General features: G+C 40.9%; 2 long non-coding RNA genes across 4 annotated transcripts in view; both read left to right on the top strand.

Annotated features, from left to right (window-relative positions):
• LOC140209791 (uncharacterized) overlaps positions 1 to 20721 on the top strand; it is a 53567-nt gene that overhangs the window by 25241 nt on the left and 7605 nt on the right. The window contains exon 5 of one of the 3 annotated variants that reach the window (XR_011889063.1): positions 751 to 962. The exons of the other annotated variants lie outside the window; for them this stretch is intronic. This is a non-coding gene — a long non-coding RNA (uncharacterized lncRNA). Of the gene's footprint in view, positions 1 to 750; positions 963 to 20721 lie in introns of those variants that run through there. 3 annotated transcript variants of the gene reach the window in all.
• Positions 3447 to 19248, top strand: LOC140209796 (uncharacterized). The gene is made up of 3 exons (XR_011889070.1): positions 3447 to 3501; positions 11541 to 11607; positions 18847 to 19248. It is a non-coding gene; the product is annotated as an uncharacterized lncRNA (long non-coding RNA).

The raw sequence follows: 20721 nt of genomic DNA, 5'->3' as shown, positions 1-20721 counted from the left end.
AGGTCTCGTTACACCTCCCCTTTTCCTAATTGGCCACCATTCAGGTAATAATCTGTTTTGCTGTTCTTATAATCTGTTTTCCTGTTCTTGTATCTGTGACTATTGATGATACAAATATCTCTGCTAGGGACCCCACAATTTCCTTCTTAGCTTCCTACAATATCCTATCAGATTTTGTTTCTTTATATATTACTTTATGCATTTTAAGACCTCCACAACTTTCTCTTCTGCAATGTGGATGCTCTTCAAGATATCACCATTAACTGTGGAGATACAACTGTTTAAGATGGAAAATTCTAGGCTTTAGACTCAATACTTGAAGACACAACAAACAATGGTTTGAGGGAAGCATGGAAATGGCAGAATTAGAAGAAGTTCTCTAAAAGAGCATGTAGAGAGGGAAGAAGAGTTATCTAAGTTTAAGGGCAAAGGAATGGAGAAACTTAAAATAAATAAAATTCCAACATGCCATGGTATAGAAGGATACAGTTCAAGGCCTAGAAAATTAACATTGTAGTCCAGAGGGCGTGTTGCTCTGCTGTGTGACTCTATGACAACAATCAAAGTGGCTTTGGATTCTTTAAGTACAGTACAATGCTTGAGAACTGATGCCGCATTAACTTAACTAAGATTAGCTGATGTGTTGTTATTTTCGTTATTAGTATTTTTAGGATTGTTAAATCTGACAACACTCTGTCATATAGACTAATCATAATAATACACTTCACGTTTTTTCTACCTCAACTTTAGGTACTGAAGATATAAATATTATTTATTCCATCCTCTGCTTCTTTTACTGAATAGATATTTGTGTAACAAGATAACAACTAATGTATGAAAGAGAGACATTGACCCAAAGAGCTGCAGCAAAGAAATATATAAACATTTAATATGGTGATCTAAAAATCACTTAAAAGGCTAGTTCACAAATGCACTTGTTATTGAAAATTCAATGTATGCCTCATCTGGATTTTCTAAGTTCTTGTAAAATGTGTAAATGAACTATAATATGATGTTTTTTGAAACATAAAAGATGTGAGTTTACATTGTATTGCATGATACACATAAATGACACTTCTTTCATAATTACACTCAACTCTTGATAATGTAAATTTTTAAGTATTTATTTATTGAGATATTGCACAGAATAGGCCCTTCTGGCCTTCAAGCTGCACTGCCCAGCAATTCCCCAATTTAATCCTAACCTAATCATGAGACTATTTACAATGCCCAATTAACCTACCAACCGGTACGAAATTGGACAGTGGGAGGAAACCGGATCACTTGAAGGAAACCCACACGTTGATGGAGAGAACACATTAACTCCTTACAGGCAGCGGTGGGAAATGTAATTAATTTTACAGTGAACCACCAGGATATAACTTCCTTTATTGATTGTAAACCAGCGACACAAAGGGAAACATTTAAAAGTCTGTTTTAAATTACAGGTGTGCATTATAGATATCAGTAAGATCTTAAATTTTCCTCTGATTGAAGACAGTTTAAAGCTTTGACAAATGCAGCATCACTGTAATCTCAAATTTGGAATATTTGATTTATTTCAAGAATGCTACAATGTATTTCCCCATAATATACAGTTACCTAATTCCAGTTTCAAATATAAATATGCAGAAATTAACTGCACAGATTTCTTAGTTAGTTTGTGGTGATAACCTTGACTCCTGATCCTGATATTATGTTGTTTGATATCATTTGACAAAATGTAATGGTTTGAATGCATTAGGCTATAAGAAAAACTGAACAAGATGAGCAAAAAGAAATGACAGTTTCAAATCAACATAAGTTACAATGTGCGTATTTTTTTTTTGTTCAAAGATTTCAAGCACTTCCAAATCTGCATTGATTTCTCAATCAGAAGAAAGAGTGTATTTAAATTTTCTGCTTGGTTTCCAGTGATATTTCACAGTAACAATCATTAAAAGGTGTTGCTGATAACATATCATACAGTGCTCAAGTGGAGAGATCTATGCAATGTAGTGCTAAGTGGTGCTTTTGCTCACCTTTATCACTGCTAGCCATATTAAAAATTGAATTGGATACAAGTAATAGTTCAGTCTACATGCAAGGGAACCATTATCACCCATTCATACACTATCAGCACAATAATTTTACCTGGTGGCGCTTTTTCAGTTGGAAGCACAGCAAACCTCACAAATTATTTCAGCATGAATGTTCAGTGTGAATATACATATACACATATGGGGGCTAGATATTCTATCGCACAATATATGCACTCTCATACACTCTCCTATAGAACTTCTTCAGAATACAGATAACATTTTTCTTCTGGGGTGCTGTGTGTTTGAAACGCTATTGCATTGAGGATGTAGCATTCAGTGGTGTGAAATCTGGATGTTAATTCTATAAGCTTCACTGTGAGCATGATTAATTTGGAGAGCAAATGTGACACCTCTCATGGGATGTCTTAAAGAGGATGAACTCTAAAGCAGTCCTAGCAGTCCAGCTCTGGAAACCAGTTTCAGGTAGGTGCAATTAAGTACTAATTTTACTTTTTGTGGTTATTCAGTTAATATTCTCCACACCTAACTGTGACCATGAATAACCCCCAGCCTCACCCACCATTTGGAGATTGACCATATATCCCCAGCAGTTGTTACCTAGCCATTGGGATTCAATGGCTGCTGATTCAATGTCTGCCGATCGAGGCTGTAACCCTTGAATTCCAGCTGGACATCACTCCCATTTCTCAGCCAGTAGCTGATGAACTAAACCAGCCTAGTTTACTATTACCATTCAGCAATGGTGGAATAAACCGAGGACAGATGATGTGCTGCATCAAAAGTGCAATTCCTCTTCAATACCTGAGTAACAGGTACAATACAATCTTCCATTGGTGGACTCCTACAGCACTTCAAACTTTGAAGAACTTCGAGGTCAAACACATGTATAAAGCTCTTAAATTTTAGATTGGTTGAAAATATATAGGAACTGGATATCTGTGGAGTTGCTTCCCAATCACTTTAATACATGTTTATTTTTAGTCATTTTTGATGTGCAAGTCAAGAACAAGTCACTTCAGTGAAAAGTTTCAGGTAGAGTTCAGAGGGAGCTTTTTAGTCTTTGCATTGTTCAAGTTTAATTTCAGAGACTTCAACATGAATTCCAGACTGAGAATCTAGCAAAGACCTGCAGGACTGCTGCACTATCCGAGTTGATGTCTTTCAAAAGGGATGTTGAACTATCTTCCAGTTGGAGATTAAAATAAAACTCCTTCAGCATGATTTAAGAACAGATTTGGAAATCTGATGCCGGAGAGGAAGAAGCTTTTCCTAAACACAAAATAATCTGCAGATGCTTGGGTCAAAGCAGCACTCACAACACGCTGGAGGAACTCAGCAGGTCGGACAGCATCCGTGGAAAAGATCAGTCGACATTTCGGGCCAGAACCTTTTGTCAGGACTTTTCCCAAAACGTTGAGTGTGGGTCTTCAGGCTCCCGTCCTGTACCTCCTCCCTAAAGGTAGTAATGAGATCTGGAGATGCTAAATCTGGATTACAGCAGTATGCAATGTTTCATATTATTTCATGCTATAATGTGGGTCACGGTTAGGAGGGGGAAGGGGAAGAGTCAGGTAATAGAGAGTACCCCGGTGGCTGTGCCCCTTAACAATAGGTACTCCTGTTTGAGTACTGTTGGGGGGGACAGCTTACCCGGGGGAAGCGACAGTGGCCGTGCTTCCAGCACAGAGTCTGGCCCTGTAGCTCAGAAGGGTAGGGAAAGGAAGAGGAGGGCAGTTGTGATAGGGGACTCGATAGTAAGGGGGTCAGATAGGCGATTCCGTGGATGCAGTCCAGAGACCCGGATGGTAGTTTGCCTCCCTGGTGCCAGGGTCCAGGATATCTCCAATCGTATTCAAGATATCCTGAAGTGGGAGGGTGAGGAGCCAGAGGTCATGGTACATATAGGTACCAATGACATAGGTAGGAAAAGGGAAGAGGTCCTGAAAGGAGAATATAGGAAGCTAGGAAGGGAGTTGAGAAAAGGACCGCAAAGGTAGTAATCTCGGGATTACTGCCTGTGCCACGCAACAGTGAGAGTAGGAATGCGATGAGGTGGAGGATAAATTCGTGGCTGAGGGATTGGAGCAGGGGGCAGGGATTCAAGTTTTTGGATCAGTGGGACCTCTTTTGGCGCAGGCGTGACCTGTACAAAAAGGACGGGTTACACTTGAATCCTAGGGGGACCAATATTCTGGCAGGGAGATTAGCGAGGGCTACTGAGGTGACTTTAAACTAGAGTGGTTGGGGGGTGGGAATCAAATTAAAGAGGCTAGGCGAGAGGAGGTTAGTTCACAACAGGGGGATGGGAACCATTGCAGAGAGACAGAGGGGTGTAAAGTGAGGGTAGAAGCAAAAAGTAGTAGGGAGAAAAGTAAAAGTGGCAGGCCGACAAATCCAGGGCAAGCATCAAAAAGGGCCACTTTTCAACATAATTGTATAAGGGCTAAGAGAGTTGTAAAAGGACACCTGAAGGCTTTGTGTGTCAATGCCAGGAGCATTCGTAACAAGGTGGATGAATTGAAAGTGCAAATTGTTATTAATGATTATGATATAGTTGGGATCACAGAGACATGGCTCCAGGGTGACCAAGGATGGGAGCTCAACGTTCAGGGATATTCAATATTCAGGAGGGATAGACATGAAAGAAAAGGAGGTGGGGTGGCGTTGCTGGTTAAAGAGGAGATTAACGCAATAGAAAGGAAGGACATAAGCCGGGAAGATGTGGAATCGATATGGGTAGAGCTGCATAACACTAAGGGGCAGAAAACGCTGATGGGAGTTGTGTACAGGCCACCTAACAGTAGTAGTGAGGTCGGGGATGGTATTAAACAGGAAATTAGAAATGTGTGCAATAAAGGAACAGCAGTTATAATGGGTGACTTCAATCTACATGTAGATTGGGTGAACCAAATTGGTAAAGGTGCTGAGGAAAAGGATTTCTTGGAATGTATGCGGGATGATTTTTTGAACCAACATGTCGAGGGACCAACTAGAGAGCAGGCTATTCTAGACTGGGTTTTGAGCAATGAGGAAGGGTTAATTAGCAATCTTGTTGTGAGAGGCCCCTTGGGTAAGAGTGACCATAATATGGTGGAATTCTTCATTAAGATGGAGACTGTCATAGTTAATTCAGAAACAAAGGTTCTGAACTTAAAGAGGGGTAACTTTGAAGGTATGAGAAGTGAATTAGCTAAGATAGACTGGCAAATGACACTTAAAGGATTGATGGTGGATATGCAATGGCAAACATTTAAAGATTACATGGATGAACTACAACAATTGTTCATCCCAGTTTGGCAAAAGAATAAATCAAGGAAGGTAGTGCACCCGTGGCTGACAAGAGAAATTAGGGATAGTATCAATTCCAAAGAAGAAACATACAAATTAGCCAGAAAAAGTGGCTCACCTGAGGACTGGGAGAAATTCAGAGTTCAGCAGAGGAGGACAAAGGGCTTAATTAGGAAGGGGAAAAAAGATTATGAGAGAAAACTGGCAGGGAACATAAAAACTGACTGTAAAAGCTTTTATAGATATGTAAAAAGGAAAAGACTGGTAAAGACAAATGTAGGTCTCCTACAGACAGAAACAGGTGAATTGATTATGGGGAGCAAGGACATGGCAGACCAATTGAATAATTACTTTGGTTCTGTCTTCACTAAGGAGGACATAAATAATCTTCCAGAAATAGTAGGGGACAGAGGGTCCAGTGAGATGGAGGAACTGAGCGAAATACATGTTAGTAGGGAAGTGGTGTTAGGTAAATTGAAGGGATTGAAGGCAGATAAATCCCCAGGGCCAGATGGTCTGCATCCCAGAGTGCTTAAGGAAGTAGCCCAAGAAATAGTGGATGCATTAGTGATAATTTTTCAAAACTCGTTTTGAAAAATTCTGGACTAGTTCTTGAGGATTGGAGGGTGGCTAATGTAACCCCACTTTTTAAAAAAGGAGGGAGAGAGAAACCGGGGAATTATAGACCGGTTAGCCTAACGTTGGTGGTGGGGAAACTGCTGGAGTCAGTTATCAAAGATGTGATAACAGCACATTTGGAAAGCAGTGAAATCATCGGACAAAGTCGGCATGGATTTGTGAAAGGAAAATCATGTCTGACGAATCTCATAGAATTTTTTGAGGATGTAACTAGTAGAGTGCATAGGGGAGAACCAGTGGATGTGGTATATTTGCATTTTCAAAAGGCTTTAGACAAGGTCCCACACAGGAGATTAGTGTGCAAACTTAAAGCACACAGTATTGGGGGTAAGGTATTGATGTGGATAGAGCATTGGTTAGCAGACAGGAAGCAAAGAGTGGGAATTTTCAGAATGGCGGGCAGTGACTAGTGGGGTACCGCAAGGCTCAGTGCTGGGACCCCAGTTGTTTACAATATAAATTGGTGACTTCGATGAGGGAATTAAATGCAGCACCTCCAAGTTTGTGGATGACACGAAGCTGGGCGGCAGTGTTAGCTGTGAGGAGGATGCTAAGAGGATGCAGGGTGACTTGGATAGGTTGGGTGAGTGGGCAAATTCATGGCAGATGCAATTTAATGTGGATAAATGTGAAGTTATCCACTTTGGTGGCAAAAATAGGAAAACAGATTATTATCTGAATGGTGGCCGATTAGGAAAAGGGGAGGTGCAACGAGACCTGGGTGTCATTATACACCAGTCATTGAAAGTGGGCATGCAGGTACGGCAGGCGGTGAAAAAGGTGAATGGTATGCTGGCATTTATAGCGAGAGGATTCGAGTACAGGAGCAGGGAGGTGCTACTGCAGTTGTACAAGGCCTTGGTGAGACCACACCTGGAGTATTGTGTGCAGTTTTGGTCCCCTAATCTGAGGAAAGACATCCTTGCCATAGAGGGAGTACAAAGAAGGTTCACCAGATTGATTCCTGGGCTGGCAGGATTTTCATATGAAGAAAGACTGGATGAACTAGGCTTGTACTCGTTGGAATTTAGAAGATTGAGGGGGGATCTGATTGAAATGTGTAAAATCCTAAAGGGATTGGACAGGCTAGATGCAGGAAGATTGTTCCCGATGTTGGGGAAGTCCAGAACGAGGGGTCACGGTTTGAGGATAAAGGCGAAGCCTTTTAGGACTGAGATTAGGAAAAACTTCTTCACACAGAGAGTGGTGAATCTGTCGAATTCTCTGCCACAGGAAACAGTTGAGGCCAGTTCATTGGCTATATTTAAGAGAGAGTTAGATATGGCCCTTGTGGCTAGGGGGATCAGAGGGTATGGAGGGAAGGCTGGTGCAAGGTTCTGAGTTGGATGATCAGCCATGATCATAATAAATGGCGGTGCAGGCTCGAAGGGCCGAATGGCCTACTCCTGCACCTATTTTCTATGTTTTCTATGTATAAGGCTATTGGTTCCATCTAGAAATCATCTAAGTCTGTTTCTCATACCTACTCATTGAAACTATTTAATAATTCTCAATAAAAGGTCAATAAGCAATTCTATGATTATCAATACAAAATATAATCTCAGTTTTATAAAAACAAATAGGATGAGTCTAAAGCACAGGAAACCAAAAACCTTGCCAGCATTTGGAAAGGATGAAGGATTTTATTGCCTCAGCTCTTAGTTTTAAGCACTTTAATAGTTCTTGGTCCTTGTTAAACCCAGCGGCTGCTAGATTCCGGATACACTGTTGGAATGTTATTCTTACTGAAGGATTATAGATGCAATGGGTGAAAAGCATTCATAGAGCTTTAAATGAGCAATTTATTTACTTGTGCCATTCATCTGAGTTTTATATAGTATTAGATTGAATGTTCAGCACAAGGATGGGCCAGTTAGATCAGCAGCTGTCACTGGGAATATGCAGGAATCCTTTACAATGGATGTAATAACAGGATGTTTAGAAAATCATGAGTTGATCAAGCAGTGTCAATGTGGTTTGATGAACAGGAAGTCATGTTTGACACATTTTCTTTGGAGAATGTAACAAATAAGGTGAAGAAAGAGGAACCAATAGATGTAGTGTACCTGGATTTCCAGAAATCATTTGACAAAGTAAACAACACACTCAAAATTCTGGAGGAGCTCAGCAGGCCAGGCAGCATCTATGGAAAAAAGTATAGTTGACGCTTCAGGCCGACATTTCTATGGAAAAGATTTCTAGCACCTGTAGATTTTCTCTTGTTTGTGATAAAATATACAAGTTACTGCACAAGTCCATGGCGTGAGGGATAATATCTTGTCATAGATAGAGTACTGAGTAATTCAAAAAGAAATAGGGAGTCAGGACAAATGATAATTGTTTGTTCAGGGAACAGTGTAGGGGCCTCAATTCTTTGCAATCTTATTGGTCACAATTAAGGAATTTATTTCTTTATTTTTATTGTAACTTGTTATGTCTGCACTTTACTGTTGTTCAGGTGTGGGGCAATGGGGGTAGGCAGAATTCTATTTCAGCTCTGTGATGAGTGCTCTATGACGACTGCTGTCACAAAACAAAGTTCACGACTTACGTCAGTGACAATAAATCTGATTCCGATTCTGATTCTGAAGTATAGTGTAGCCACATTGGTAGATGATGCAAAAGTAAATTGAGGGGCAAGTAACAGGAATTCTGTAGATGCTGGAAATTCAAGCAACACACCAGCAACTTTGATGTGTGTTGCTTGAGAGGCAAGTGGGTTGGAGCCTTGCCCAGATATGGAACTTACTCATGTGATGTGTGCAGGTTCCATAGGAGGTCAAGGAGCTGAAAATAGAGTATACCATTAGAAAATGTGAGATTATGCATCCTTAAAGGAAGAATGAAAAAGCAGATTATGATTTAAATCAATTAAGACCAGAAAATACTGCTGCACAATAGAATCTAAAGTTAAGACAGAATGCAGTCACAACATGTAATTAGGGAGATGTATAGAGTGCTGGCCTTTATTTCAAGGAGTATGGACAATAAAAGTGGTGAGATCTGATGGAACTTTACAGCACCCTGCTTGGATTGCATCTGGAGTATTCTGCATGGTCTTATTCTTCATCTTTATGGAAGCACTTACTTGCATTAGAAGCAGTGTAGATAAGATACATTAAGATACGCTCTGTCTGCCAGAGAAGGCAGGATCTCCCAGTGGCCACACATCTTAATTCCATTCCAATTCTGATATGTCTATCCACGGCCTCCTCTACTGTAAAGATGAAGCCACACTCAGGTTGGAGGAACAACACCTTATATTCTGTCTGGGTAGCCTCCAACCTGATGGCATGAACATTGACTTCTCAAACTTCCACTAATGCCCCACCTCCCCCTCATACCCCATCTGTTATTTATTTATTTAAATACACACATTCTTTTTTCCTTGCTCTCCTTTTCCTCCCTCTGTCCCTCTCACTATACCCCTTGCCCATTCTCTGGGCTTCTCCCCTCCCCCTTTTCTTTCTCCCTAGACCTCTTGTCCCATGATCCTCTCATATCCCTTTTGCCAATCAACTGCCCAGCTCTTGGCTCCATCCCTCCCTCTCCTGTCTTCTCCTATCATTTTGGATCTCCTCCTCCCCCCCCCACTTTCAAATCTCTTACTAGCTCTTCTTTCAGTTAGTCCTGACGAAGGGTCTCGGCCGGAAACGTCAACTGTACTTCTTCCTAGAGATGCTGCCTGGCCTGCTGCGTTCAACAGCAACTTTTATGTGTGTTGCTTGAAATTCCAGCATCTGTAGATTTCCTCTTGCGTGAGATACATTAAATTGTTTACTGAAATGATAGGTGATCTTATTGAAACATGCAAGAATCAGAGATAGGTCAACATGTTGTATATTGAGATGTCCGTAGGTTGGATATCTAGAATAAGGGGTGGGTGGGGTATGTTCAGAATAAGGGTAATCAAAAGAGATTCTGCAGATACTGGATGTCCAGAGCATCACAGACAAAATGCTGAGGAACTCAGCAGGTCAGGCAGCATCTGTGGAAAGGAGTAAAGAACCAGAATGAAGGGTCTCTGTTTGAAATGTGGACTCTTTATTCCTTTCCATAGATGCAACCTGACCTGCTGAGTTCCTTCAGCATTTTAGGTGTGTTGTTCGGAATAAGGATAAGCCATTTAAAACTATGATGAGAAGGAGTTCCTTCTTTTAGACCAGAGGTTCCCAGCCTAGGGTCCACTGACCCCATGGCTAATGATTGGGTTCCATGGCATAAAAAAGATTGGGGACCCCAGTCTTAGAGGATTGTAAATCTCTGTGGAATTTCCCAACCTAGAGAACTGTGGAGGTGGAATTCTTGAAAATATATTCAAGGTTGTCACTGATAGACAAAGAGCAGGAAAGTGGTGCTGAAGCTAAGATTGGACTAGTCGTGATCTTAATGGCTTGAGGGCCAGAAACATCCTACTCTTCTTCCATTTACTTATGTTCATTTTCATGATTTGTTCCAAGCCATTGTTTATTCTCCATGTGAATATTCTCAGATCTGGCTTTATCTAATTTAATTACAATGATCTACTTCCTTCTTCCTTAGTAATTATTTTGCTTTCACTTGATGGTACTTGCCTTAACCTCTCCTTGGGATGGTTTTCTTGAAGTCCACAATTTCATTACTCTCTAAGTAGAGGGTTTTTCTAACTTTTCATTACGAGTTACATTCAGCCACCCACCCCCTTTCTTTTAGTGTTCCCCACAATTGGAATCATCTTCTTATGCCTACTCTACCACACTCCCTCATAATTTTAAAGACTCCTATTAAAGTGCGCACTAATCTTTTCTGGTTTTACTTCTCTTTTGAAGTAAGTAAAAGGAAACTAGGAAAATAATATGTTTTGTCACGTGCTGTTCTGGCTTTGTTAGGTAATGATTAGAAAATCATGGTATTAGGAAAGGGGATAAAAGTATCTGTGGGATTTTAATGCAAGCTTCCACAAAGGAAGCCTTCAACAAGGAAATCTCTAATTATTGCAACACAGCATCTATTGTCAAAGAGAAAATTCAATGTCAGTACTATAAAAATATTCCACAACTACTATGAAATACATTTCTTTGGTTAAACATATCAGTTTAGGACATCAAACGTAGCTGTGTTATGCAGGATTCCTTATTCATTCACAGCAACTACAATGTGTTTCTTCAATCCATGTGTGAGATGGATTTATATAATGAACACACATTGCCTATGGTATTCTCAAAGGAATAAAAGATGAATGATCTGGTGCAGATATTCAGATAAAGTGAAATTATTAAGTATTTTATGAAGGAGCCATGTAAAGGCACATTATTGTTGTAGGACATTGAAGTTACAAATTGTGTACTTTTAAACAAACTTGTATAGTGTTTAGTGAGAAGAGAGTTTTCTTGAGATCGCTGTGCTTAACAAATCCCAAACAATGTGCAAGTTATCTATTCAGTCATCTGCAATCTATGTACCCATTAAATGTGTACTTTTTTAAAGCTGGGTGATAGTAATTTTCCATGAAATGTATCACATTGCAGACAAGCTTTCAAATTGATTTTACATGTGGACTTATTAATATTTTTTCTATTTCCTAATCTTCAGCCACGTTAAATATCATCCAAGATGTAGAATCTGCCCAAGCTGCCCACAATTGTTCTTACAGATCAGTGTGAGTGTGATGCCTTTTTATTTGTGCTGTCACATACAAGTTAGTCTCTCTTCATAATCAATACATCTACATTAACTGTGGTTGTTTTCACATAGCTTCTATTTGGAAAGATAATATTTGGCTAATGCTTTCCACAAGGCTTGCAAGTAAATTTATGCACCTGCCTGTTTGAGCAATTAAAACTTGTGCTGGCAATGTCTTAAACTGTGATCAGACTTGAATGACACAGGAGAGCAAAGCAAACTTACAGAATTGAATGAACTGAATGAGCTGAACAAAAGTGCAAAGAGATATCTAATAACCATAAGAATGTAACTATGGTTGCTTCATGATAATTCGCTGTCAGTTTTTCTGACATACATTTTGATTCAAAAGATGTGAGTATTACTGGTAAGTACGCATTCATTGTCCATTTCCAACTTCCTGTGATGAAGATTTCATTGTTAAACAGCTATGGTATTTATCGTGAAGTCATCCACTTCCAGGATTTAAAATTACTGTCTATAATGGTTACAATAACATACTTCCTTGTCAGGATGGTCTCTGATTTGGTGAAAATGTGTGGGTGTTGCTGTTCAGAGACGGCTATCCTTGTTCTTCTAGATTATGTGATTGGGCTGTACTGCAGGGAAAGTCATGAAAGTTGCTACTGTGGATTTTGTAAGTAATAATATCTGCAGCCTTGATAGGAGATGGAGCGGATATGATCAGGGTTGGAAGGGATGTTTCTTGCTGTTGATGCAGCTGGACTTATCAAGGAAATATGAATGTAGCCTTCATCCAGATAAGTTATGCTCAGAGGATAAAAAAGGGTTTGAAGAGTGCAAGAGTTGAATCATTGCTCATGAATACTCAGCGTTTTACATACTCTTTAGAAAACCAGCATATATGAAGCTGAGCCACTCAAGTTTCTGGTCAATGGTAGTTCCTGGGACGTTGATGATGGGTGATTCAAACATAGAAAATTCAATTACAAATAATAAGAGGTCCTTACCTTGGAGATTGCTGTTGTTGGAAGTCATGTGACTTAAATGTAAATTCAGCTGCTAGCTAAATCCAAACACTATTCAGATTTTGTTGAAGGTAGATATGATGCACTTCAATATCAGGAGAATCTGGAGCAAACACTCTTCAGAGCACAATGAATGCACTAAATCTGCACTCATGATAGAGAGAAGGTTATGGAGAGCAGTATGCTGCTGTCATCAGGAAGAAGTTACAGGAGCCTTAGGAGCAAGAAAGCTGCGAGGGAACGGCTGTTTTTCTGGAGCGAAGGCAGGTTTTTTACTACTTGGGGTAAAAGAGAGGCAAGACTGCACAGACACGTGACGTCAGCCAGTAGAGCGCGAAAGGTTTAAAAAGAAGATCGCCCTATCCAGCGGGCAGCGTTTGGAGTGGGCAGCAGAGTGAGCGGCAGCAGAGTGAGAGGGCTTTGGCTCAATGGGGTTAGGTGGTAGTGGGACGAGGCGAGGTAGGTTTACCTGTGTTATTTACAGAAAGGAGGAAGTATGTGTGTGAGGCCAGTTTTCTGTGCTTGGTGACAGATGTGGGAGGTCCTGGAGTCTCCCAACCTCCCAGACGACCATATCTGCGCCAGGTGTGTCGAGCTGCAGCTCCTAAGGGACCAAGTTAGGGAACTGGAGATGCAGCTCGATGACCTTCGCCTGGTCAAAGAGAACGAGGAGATGATAGAAAGGAATTATAGGCAGATGGTCACACCAGGGCCATGGGAGACAGACAAGTGGGTCATAGTCAGGAGAGGGAAGGGGAAGAGTCAAGTACTAGAGAGTACCCCAGTGGCTGTACCCCTTGACAATAAGTACTCCTGTTTGAGTACTGTTGGGCGGGGGGAACAGCCTACCTGGGGGAAGCGACAGTGGCCTTGCCTCTGGCACAGAGTTTGGCCTTCTGGCTCAGAAAGGTAAGGAAAGGAAGAGGAAGAGGAAGGCACTAGTGATAGGGGACTCTATAGATAGGGGATCAGACAGGCGATTCTGTGGACACAGGAAAGAAACTCGGATGGTAGTTTGCCTCCCAGGTGCCAGGGTCCGGGATGTTTCAGATGACGTCCAAGATATCCTGCAGTGGGAGGGAGAACTTCCAGAGGTCGTGGTACATATTGGTACCAATGACATAGGTAGGAAAAGGGAAGAGGTCCTGAAAAAAGACTACAGGGAGTTAGGAAGGAAGTTGAGAAGCGGGACTGCAAAGATAGTATCTCGGGATTACTGCCTGTACCACGTGACAGTGAGAACAGGAATAGAATGAGGTGGAGGATAATTGCGTGGCTGAGGGTTTGGAGCAGGGGGCAGGGGTTCAGATTTCTGGATCATTGGGACCTCTTTTAGGGCAGATGTGACCTGTACAAAAAGGACAGGTTGCACTTGAATCCCAAGGGGACCAATATCCTGGCGGGGAGGTTTGCAAAGGCTACTGGGGAGAGTTTAAACTATAATTGTTGGGGGGTGGGAACCGAACTGAAGAGACTGGGGAAGAGGAGGTTGGCTCACAAATAGAGAAAGCTTGTAGACAGTGCGAGAGGGAGGATAGGCAGGTGATAGAGAAGGGATGTGCTCAGACTGATGGTTTGAGATGTGTCTATTTTAACACAAGTAGTGTTGTGAACAAAGCAGATGAGCTTAGAGCGTGGATCAGTACTTGGAGATATGACGTGGTGGCCATTACAGAGACTTGGATGGCTCAGGGACAGGAATGGTTACTTCAAGTGCCAGGTTTTAGATGTTTCAGAAAGGACAGGGAGGGAGGCAAAAGAGATGGGGGCGTGGCACTGTTGATCAGAGATAGTGTCAAGGCTGCAGAAAAGGTGGACACCATGGAGGGATTGTCTACTAAGTCTCTGTGGGTGGAGGTTAGGAACAGGAAGGGGTCAATAACTTTACTGGGTGTTTTTTATAGGCCACCCAATAGTAACAGGGATATTGAGGAGCAGATCGGGAAAGGTGTAATAATAACAGGGTTGTTGTGTTGGGAGATTTTAATTTCCCAAATATTGATTGGCATCTCCCTAGAGCAAGGGGTTTAGTTGGGGTGGAGTTTGTTAGGTGTGTTCAGGAAGGTTTCTTGACACAATATGTAGATAAACATACAAGAGGAGAGGCTGTACTTGATTTGGTATTGGGAAATAAATCTGGTTAAGTGTCAGATCTCTCAATGGGAGAGCATTTTGGAGAGAATGATCATAATTCTATCTCCTTTACAATAGCATTGGAGAGAGATAGGAACAGACTAGTTAGAAAATCGTTTAATTAGAGTAAGGGGAATTATGAGGCTATCAGGCAGGAAATTGGAAGCTTAAATTGGAAACAGATGTTCTCAGGGAAAAGTACGGAAGAAATATGGCAAATGTTCAGGGGATATTTGTATGGAGTTCTGCATAGGTATGTTCCAATGAGACAGGGACATTATGGTAGGGTACAGGAACCGTGGTGTACAAAGGCTACAGCCAAATCTAGTCAAAAAGAACAGAAAAGCTTACAAAAGATTCAGAGAACTAGGTAATGTTAGAGATCTAGAAGATTATAAGGCTAATAGGAAGGAGTTTAAGAAGGAAATTAGGAGAGCCAGAAGGGTCCATGAGAATGCCTTGGCAGGCAGGATTAAGGAAAACCCCAAGGCATTCTACAAGTATGTGAAGAGAAAGAGGATAAGATGTGAAAGAATAGAACCTATCAAGTGTGACCATGGGAAAGTGTGTATGAAACCGGAGGAAATAGCAGAGGTATTTAATGAATACTTTACTTCAGTATTCACTGTGGAAAAGGATCTTGGTGATTGTAGTGATGACTTGCAGCAGAGTGAAAAGCTTGAACATGTAGATATTAAGAAAGAGGATGTGCTGCAGCTTTTGGAAAGCATCAAGTTGGATAAGTCACCAGGACCGGATGAGATGTACCCCCGGCCACTGTGGGAGGCGAGGGAGGAGATTGATGAGCCTCTGGTGATGATCTTTGCATCATCAATGGGGACGGGAGAGGTTCCGGAGGACTGGAGGGTTGCGGGTGTTGTTCCTTTATTCAAGAAAGGGAGTAGAGATAGCCCAAGAAATTAAAGACCAGTAAGTCTTACCTCAGTGATTGGAAAGTTGATGGAGAAGATCCTGAGAGGCAGGATTTATGAACATTTGGAGAGGTATAATATGATTAGGTATAGTCAACATGGTTTTGTCAAGGGCAGGTCGTGCCTTACGAGCCTGATTGAATTTTTTGAGGATGTGAGTAAACATATTGATGAAGGAAGAGTAGTAGATGTAGTGTATATGGATTTCAGCAAGGCATTTGATAAGGTACCCCTTGCAAGGCTTATTGAGAAAGTAAGGAGCCATGGAATCCATGGGGACTTTGGGAACTGGCTTACCCACAGAAGGCAAGGAGTGATTGTAGATGGGTTATATTCTGCATGGAGGTCAGTTATCATTGGAGTGCCTCAGGGTTCTGTTCTAGGACCCTTACACTTTGTGATTTTTATAAATGACCTGGATGAGGAAGTGGAGGGATGTGTTAGTAAGTTTGCTGATGACACAAAGGTTGGAGGTGTTGTGGATAGTGTGGAGGGCTGTCTGAGGTTACAGAGAGACATAGATAGGATGTAAAACTGGGCTTAACAGTGGCAGCTGGAGTTCAACCCAGATAAGTGTGAAGTGGTTCATTTTGGTAGGTCAAATATAATGGCAGAATATAGTATTAATGGTAAGACTCTTGGCAGTGTGGAGGTTCAAAGGGATCTTGGGGTCTGAGTCCATAGGATGCTCAAAGCAGCTGTGTTGGTTGACTCTGTGGTTAAGAAGGCGTACGGTGTATTGGCCTTCATCAATTGTGGAATTGAGTTTAGGAGCTGAGAGGTAATGTTCAGCTATATAGGACCCTGGTCAGACCCCACTTGGAGTACTGTGCTCAGTTCTGGTCACCTCATTACAGGAAGGATGTGGAAGCCATAGAAAGGGTGCAGAGGAGACTTACAAGTATGTTGCCTGGATTGTGGAGCATGCGTTATGAGAATAGGTTGAGTGAACTTGGCTTTTTCTCCTTGGAGCGACAGAGGATGAGAGGTGACCTGATAGAGGTGTATAAGAATATGAGAGGCATTGATCATGTGGATAATCAGAGGCTTTTTCCCAGGGCTGAGATGGTTGCCACAGGAGGACACAGATTTAAGGTGCTGGAGAGCGGGTACTGAGGAGATGTCAGGGGTAAGTTTTTTACTCAGCGAGTGGCGAGTGCATGGAATGGGCTGCTGGCAATGGTGGTGGAGGTGGATATGATAGGGTCTTTTAAGAGACTTCTGGATAAATACATGGAGCTTAGAAAAATTGAGGGCTATAGGTAAGCCTAGTAATTTCTAAAGTAGGGACATGTTCGGCACCACTTTGTGGGCCGAAAGGCCTGTATTGTGCTGTAGATTTTCTATGTTTCTATGTTTCTATGGCTCACACCACCAGGTTCAGAAACAGTTATTTCCCCTCTACCATCAGGCTCTTGAACCAAAGCGGACAACTTCACTCAACTTCACTTGCCCCCATCATTGAAATGTTCCCACAACCTACAGACTCACTTGCAAGGATTCTTCATCTCATGTTCTCAATATTTATTTCTTATTTATTTATTACTATTTCTTTCTTTTTTTATTGGCACACTTTGTTGTCTGTTGCACACTGCTTGAATGCCCAAGATGGTGCAGTCTTTCACTGGTTCTATTTTGGATTTATTGGGCATGCTTACAAGAAATATGTATTTTGATAATAAATTTACTTTGGACTTTGAAGATGCTGACCGAAGGATGAGAAAACACATTGTGTTACTTAGGTTATTTATACTGATTTAATTCTCATTGACCTACCAAACTACTAATTAAAAAGTGCAAATACTGCTTATTTAAACCTTCGTTATGGATTTGTTAAAAAATTATAGGCCAGATTGTGCTGCTGAATATCCATTACTTTCAAAGAGAATATCTATTTGCTATGTATACATAAAGACAACTCAGATTCCATGTGAATGTGATGAAATTTCTGATGAGCCAGCAGTATTTTGTGTCTTACTCAGTCGAAGGACTAGATACACCTTACTTAATGTTTGGTCCCATTAATTTGAAAGTAGCTCCAAATATTCATTAAAAAAGATGCTCTGTTTTTTTTTGTTTCATTTTGTTTATTTCACTGTAATTATACAGTTTTAGTTAAATAACTGACAGAAGTTTAAAGTGCTTATATATAAAGTACTTAAAATAAATTTATTTATCTTTTTTGAAAATTAACTTTTCATATTTAAGTCATTTAACCAAATTGGTACTAATGCATATCACAAGTCCTGGATGTGCAACCACTGATGCCAGGTGGACGGTCTCTGAAGAATGGCTGAGGTCACCCATCTTGTAAAGACAAGGCCCAGAAGAAGGCAATGGCAAACCACTTCTGTAGAAAATCTTCCAAGAACAATCATGGTAATGGAGGATCATGATTGCCCATGTTATATGATGCAGCAGATAATGATGATGATGACGAAACAAGTTCATTTGTTTGTTGCCGATTTTCACTTAATAACAAAGAAATTGACATTTAGCTGCATGTGCTGTGTGGAGGTGCTTCAAGAGGCGATACTTAGACACCTGATCACCAGCTGCAGGCCACTCCAGCCCACAGGGGTCTGCAGGTTTAGCTCAAGTGCCAAGTATTGGCAATATGTTAAATGAAGCATGACTGGCTCTGCAGAGAGAAATATCTGCAAAAGGGAACATTGCTCAAATGTTAGATACTTTGAATGAAGCACTGATAAATTGTGACAAATATAGTCAACAGGACACTGAACTACAGAAACCAAACAATAACATTTAAGTGGAAGACAACCCAAATTAAAATGGTTCAAGTTCAGATGAGACAGCATCCTGATACCTTGCTCAGCTAAGTTAGTGAAGTGCTTTTGAAACTATTCAAAGCAATAGAAAGTTCAGTACTTCTGGAGAACATTTCATAACCACGATGTCATGAAATGCTTTATAGCCCATGAAGTGTTGTTACCATGTAAGTAAGAAATCTGGGAGCTAGGTTGATCATTTTAAATAGCAGTGCCAGAATTTGTTTTTCTTTGTTGTCTCAAGGAATAAATAATTGCCAGTACGTCAAAGAATTTGCCTTGCTTTTGTTTGTTGGTATTTTTCTCGATCTGGCATCGGTGACAAGGCCCATCTTAAGTTATCCTTGAAACAGTCTCCTGGTTCATTTCACAGGGCTCAGCCAAACAGACATAAACCAGACCAGGAAAAGGCAACAACTCTCTTCCTGAGGAACTCTGGTGAACAAGGTGGCTTTAGTTTTAATGCTGTCATCAGTACTCCTCACAGGTTTTTACCCCTCAACCATCAAGCTCTTGAAACAGAGGGGATAACTCCACTCAACTTCTCTCACCCCATCAGTGAACTGTTCCCATAGATCATGGACTCATTTTTAAGGACTCTTCATCTAATGTTCTCAAAATTTATTGCTGACTTATTTATTATTGTCTCTCTCCCATATGTGTAGAGTTTGTTCTCCTTTGCACATTGTTGTTTGTCTATCATTTTGGGTGTGGTCTTTCATTGCTTCCATTGTGTTTCTTGCATTTACCATGTATGCCTGCAAGAAAATGAATCTCAGGGTTATATATATGTAATTTGATAATAAATTTACTTTGAATATTAAACTTTGAAATTATTAACTGAACTTATATTCACAGCTGCTATGGTAAGATTTGATTGCAGGACTCTGGATTGATAGTCCAGGTTTCTGGATCAGTAGTCCAGAAATTTAGTGAACACAACACTAGCATAGGATTGATGTCCTCTACCTGAAAAACTGTGGGCTGTATCAAAGGTGGTGTTGAATCAGCATACAGGAGTGAGATTGAACATTTGGCTGAGTGGTGTAACAACAATAACCCCTCACTCAATGTTATTAAGACTAAGGAACTGATAATAGACTTCAGAAGAGGGAAACCAGAGATCCATGAGCCAGTAATCTTTGGTGGATCAGAAGTGGAGAGGGTTAGTAATTTTAAATTCCTGGGTGTCACTATCTCAGAAGGCCTGTCTTGAACCAATCATATAAATATAATTGTGATGAAAGCACAACAGCACCTCTAATTTTGCAGGAGCCTGTAGAGATCCAATATGTCATCAAAAACCTTGGCAAACTTCTATGGATGTGTGGTGTAAACTGCACTTATGGGCTGCATTATATTCTATATAACCATATAATAATTACAGTACAGAAACAGGCCATCTTGGCCCTTCTAGTCCGTGTCGAACTCCTACTCTCACCTAGTCCCACTGACCTGCACTCAGCCCATAACCCTCCATTCCTTTCCTGTCCATATAGCTATCCAATTTACCTTTAAATGACAACATCGAACCGACCTCAACCACTTCTGCTGGAAGCTCATTCCACACAGCTACCACTCTGTGAGTAAAGAAGTTCCCCCTCATGTTACCCCTAAACTTTTGCCCTTAAACTCTCAATTCATGTCCTCTTGTTTGAATCTCCCCCACTCTCAATGGGAAAAGCCTATCCACGTCAACTCCATCTATCATAATTCTAAATACCTCTATCAAGTCCTCCCTCAACCTTCTACGCTCCAAAGAATAAAGACTCAACTTGTTCAACCTTTCTCTGTAACTTAGGAGATAAAACCCAGGTAACATTCTAGTAAATCCTCTCTGTACTCTCTCAATTTTGCTGACATCTTTCCTATAATTCGGTGACCAGAACTGTACACAATACTCCAAAATTGGCCTTACCAATGCCTTATACAATTTCAACATTACATCCCAACTCCTATACTCAATGCCTTGATTTATAAAGGCCAGCATACCAAAAGCTTTCTTCACCACCCTATCCTCATGAGATTCCACCTTCAGGGAACTGTGCACCATTATTCCTAGAACCCTCTGTTCTACTGCATTCTTCAATGCCCTACCATTTACCATGTACATCCTATTCTGATTAGTCCTACCAAAATGTAGCACTTCATATTTATCAGCATTAAACTCCATCTGCCATCTTTCAGCCCACTCTTCTAACTGGCCTAAATCTCTCTGCAAGCTTTGAAAACCTACTTCATTATCCAC

The sequence above is a fragment of the Mobula birostris genome, chromosome 14 (genome assembly GCF_030028105.1).
Source record: "Mobula birostris isolate sMobBir1 chromosome 14, sMobBir1.hap1, whole genome shotgun sequence".
Classification (NCBI taxonomy): domain Eukaryota; kingdom Metazoa; phylum Chordata; class Chondrichthyes; order Myliobatiformes; family Myliobatidae; genus Mobula; species Mobula birostris.
Note: the sequence above shows the minus strand (reverse complement) of the source record. Positions and strands in the feature narration are given on the sequence as shown.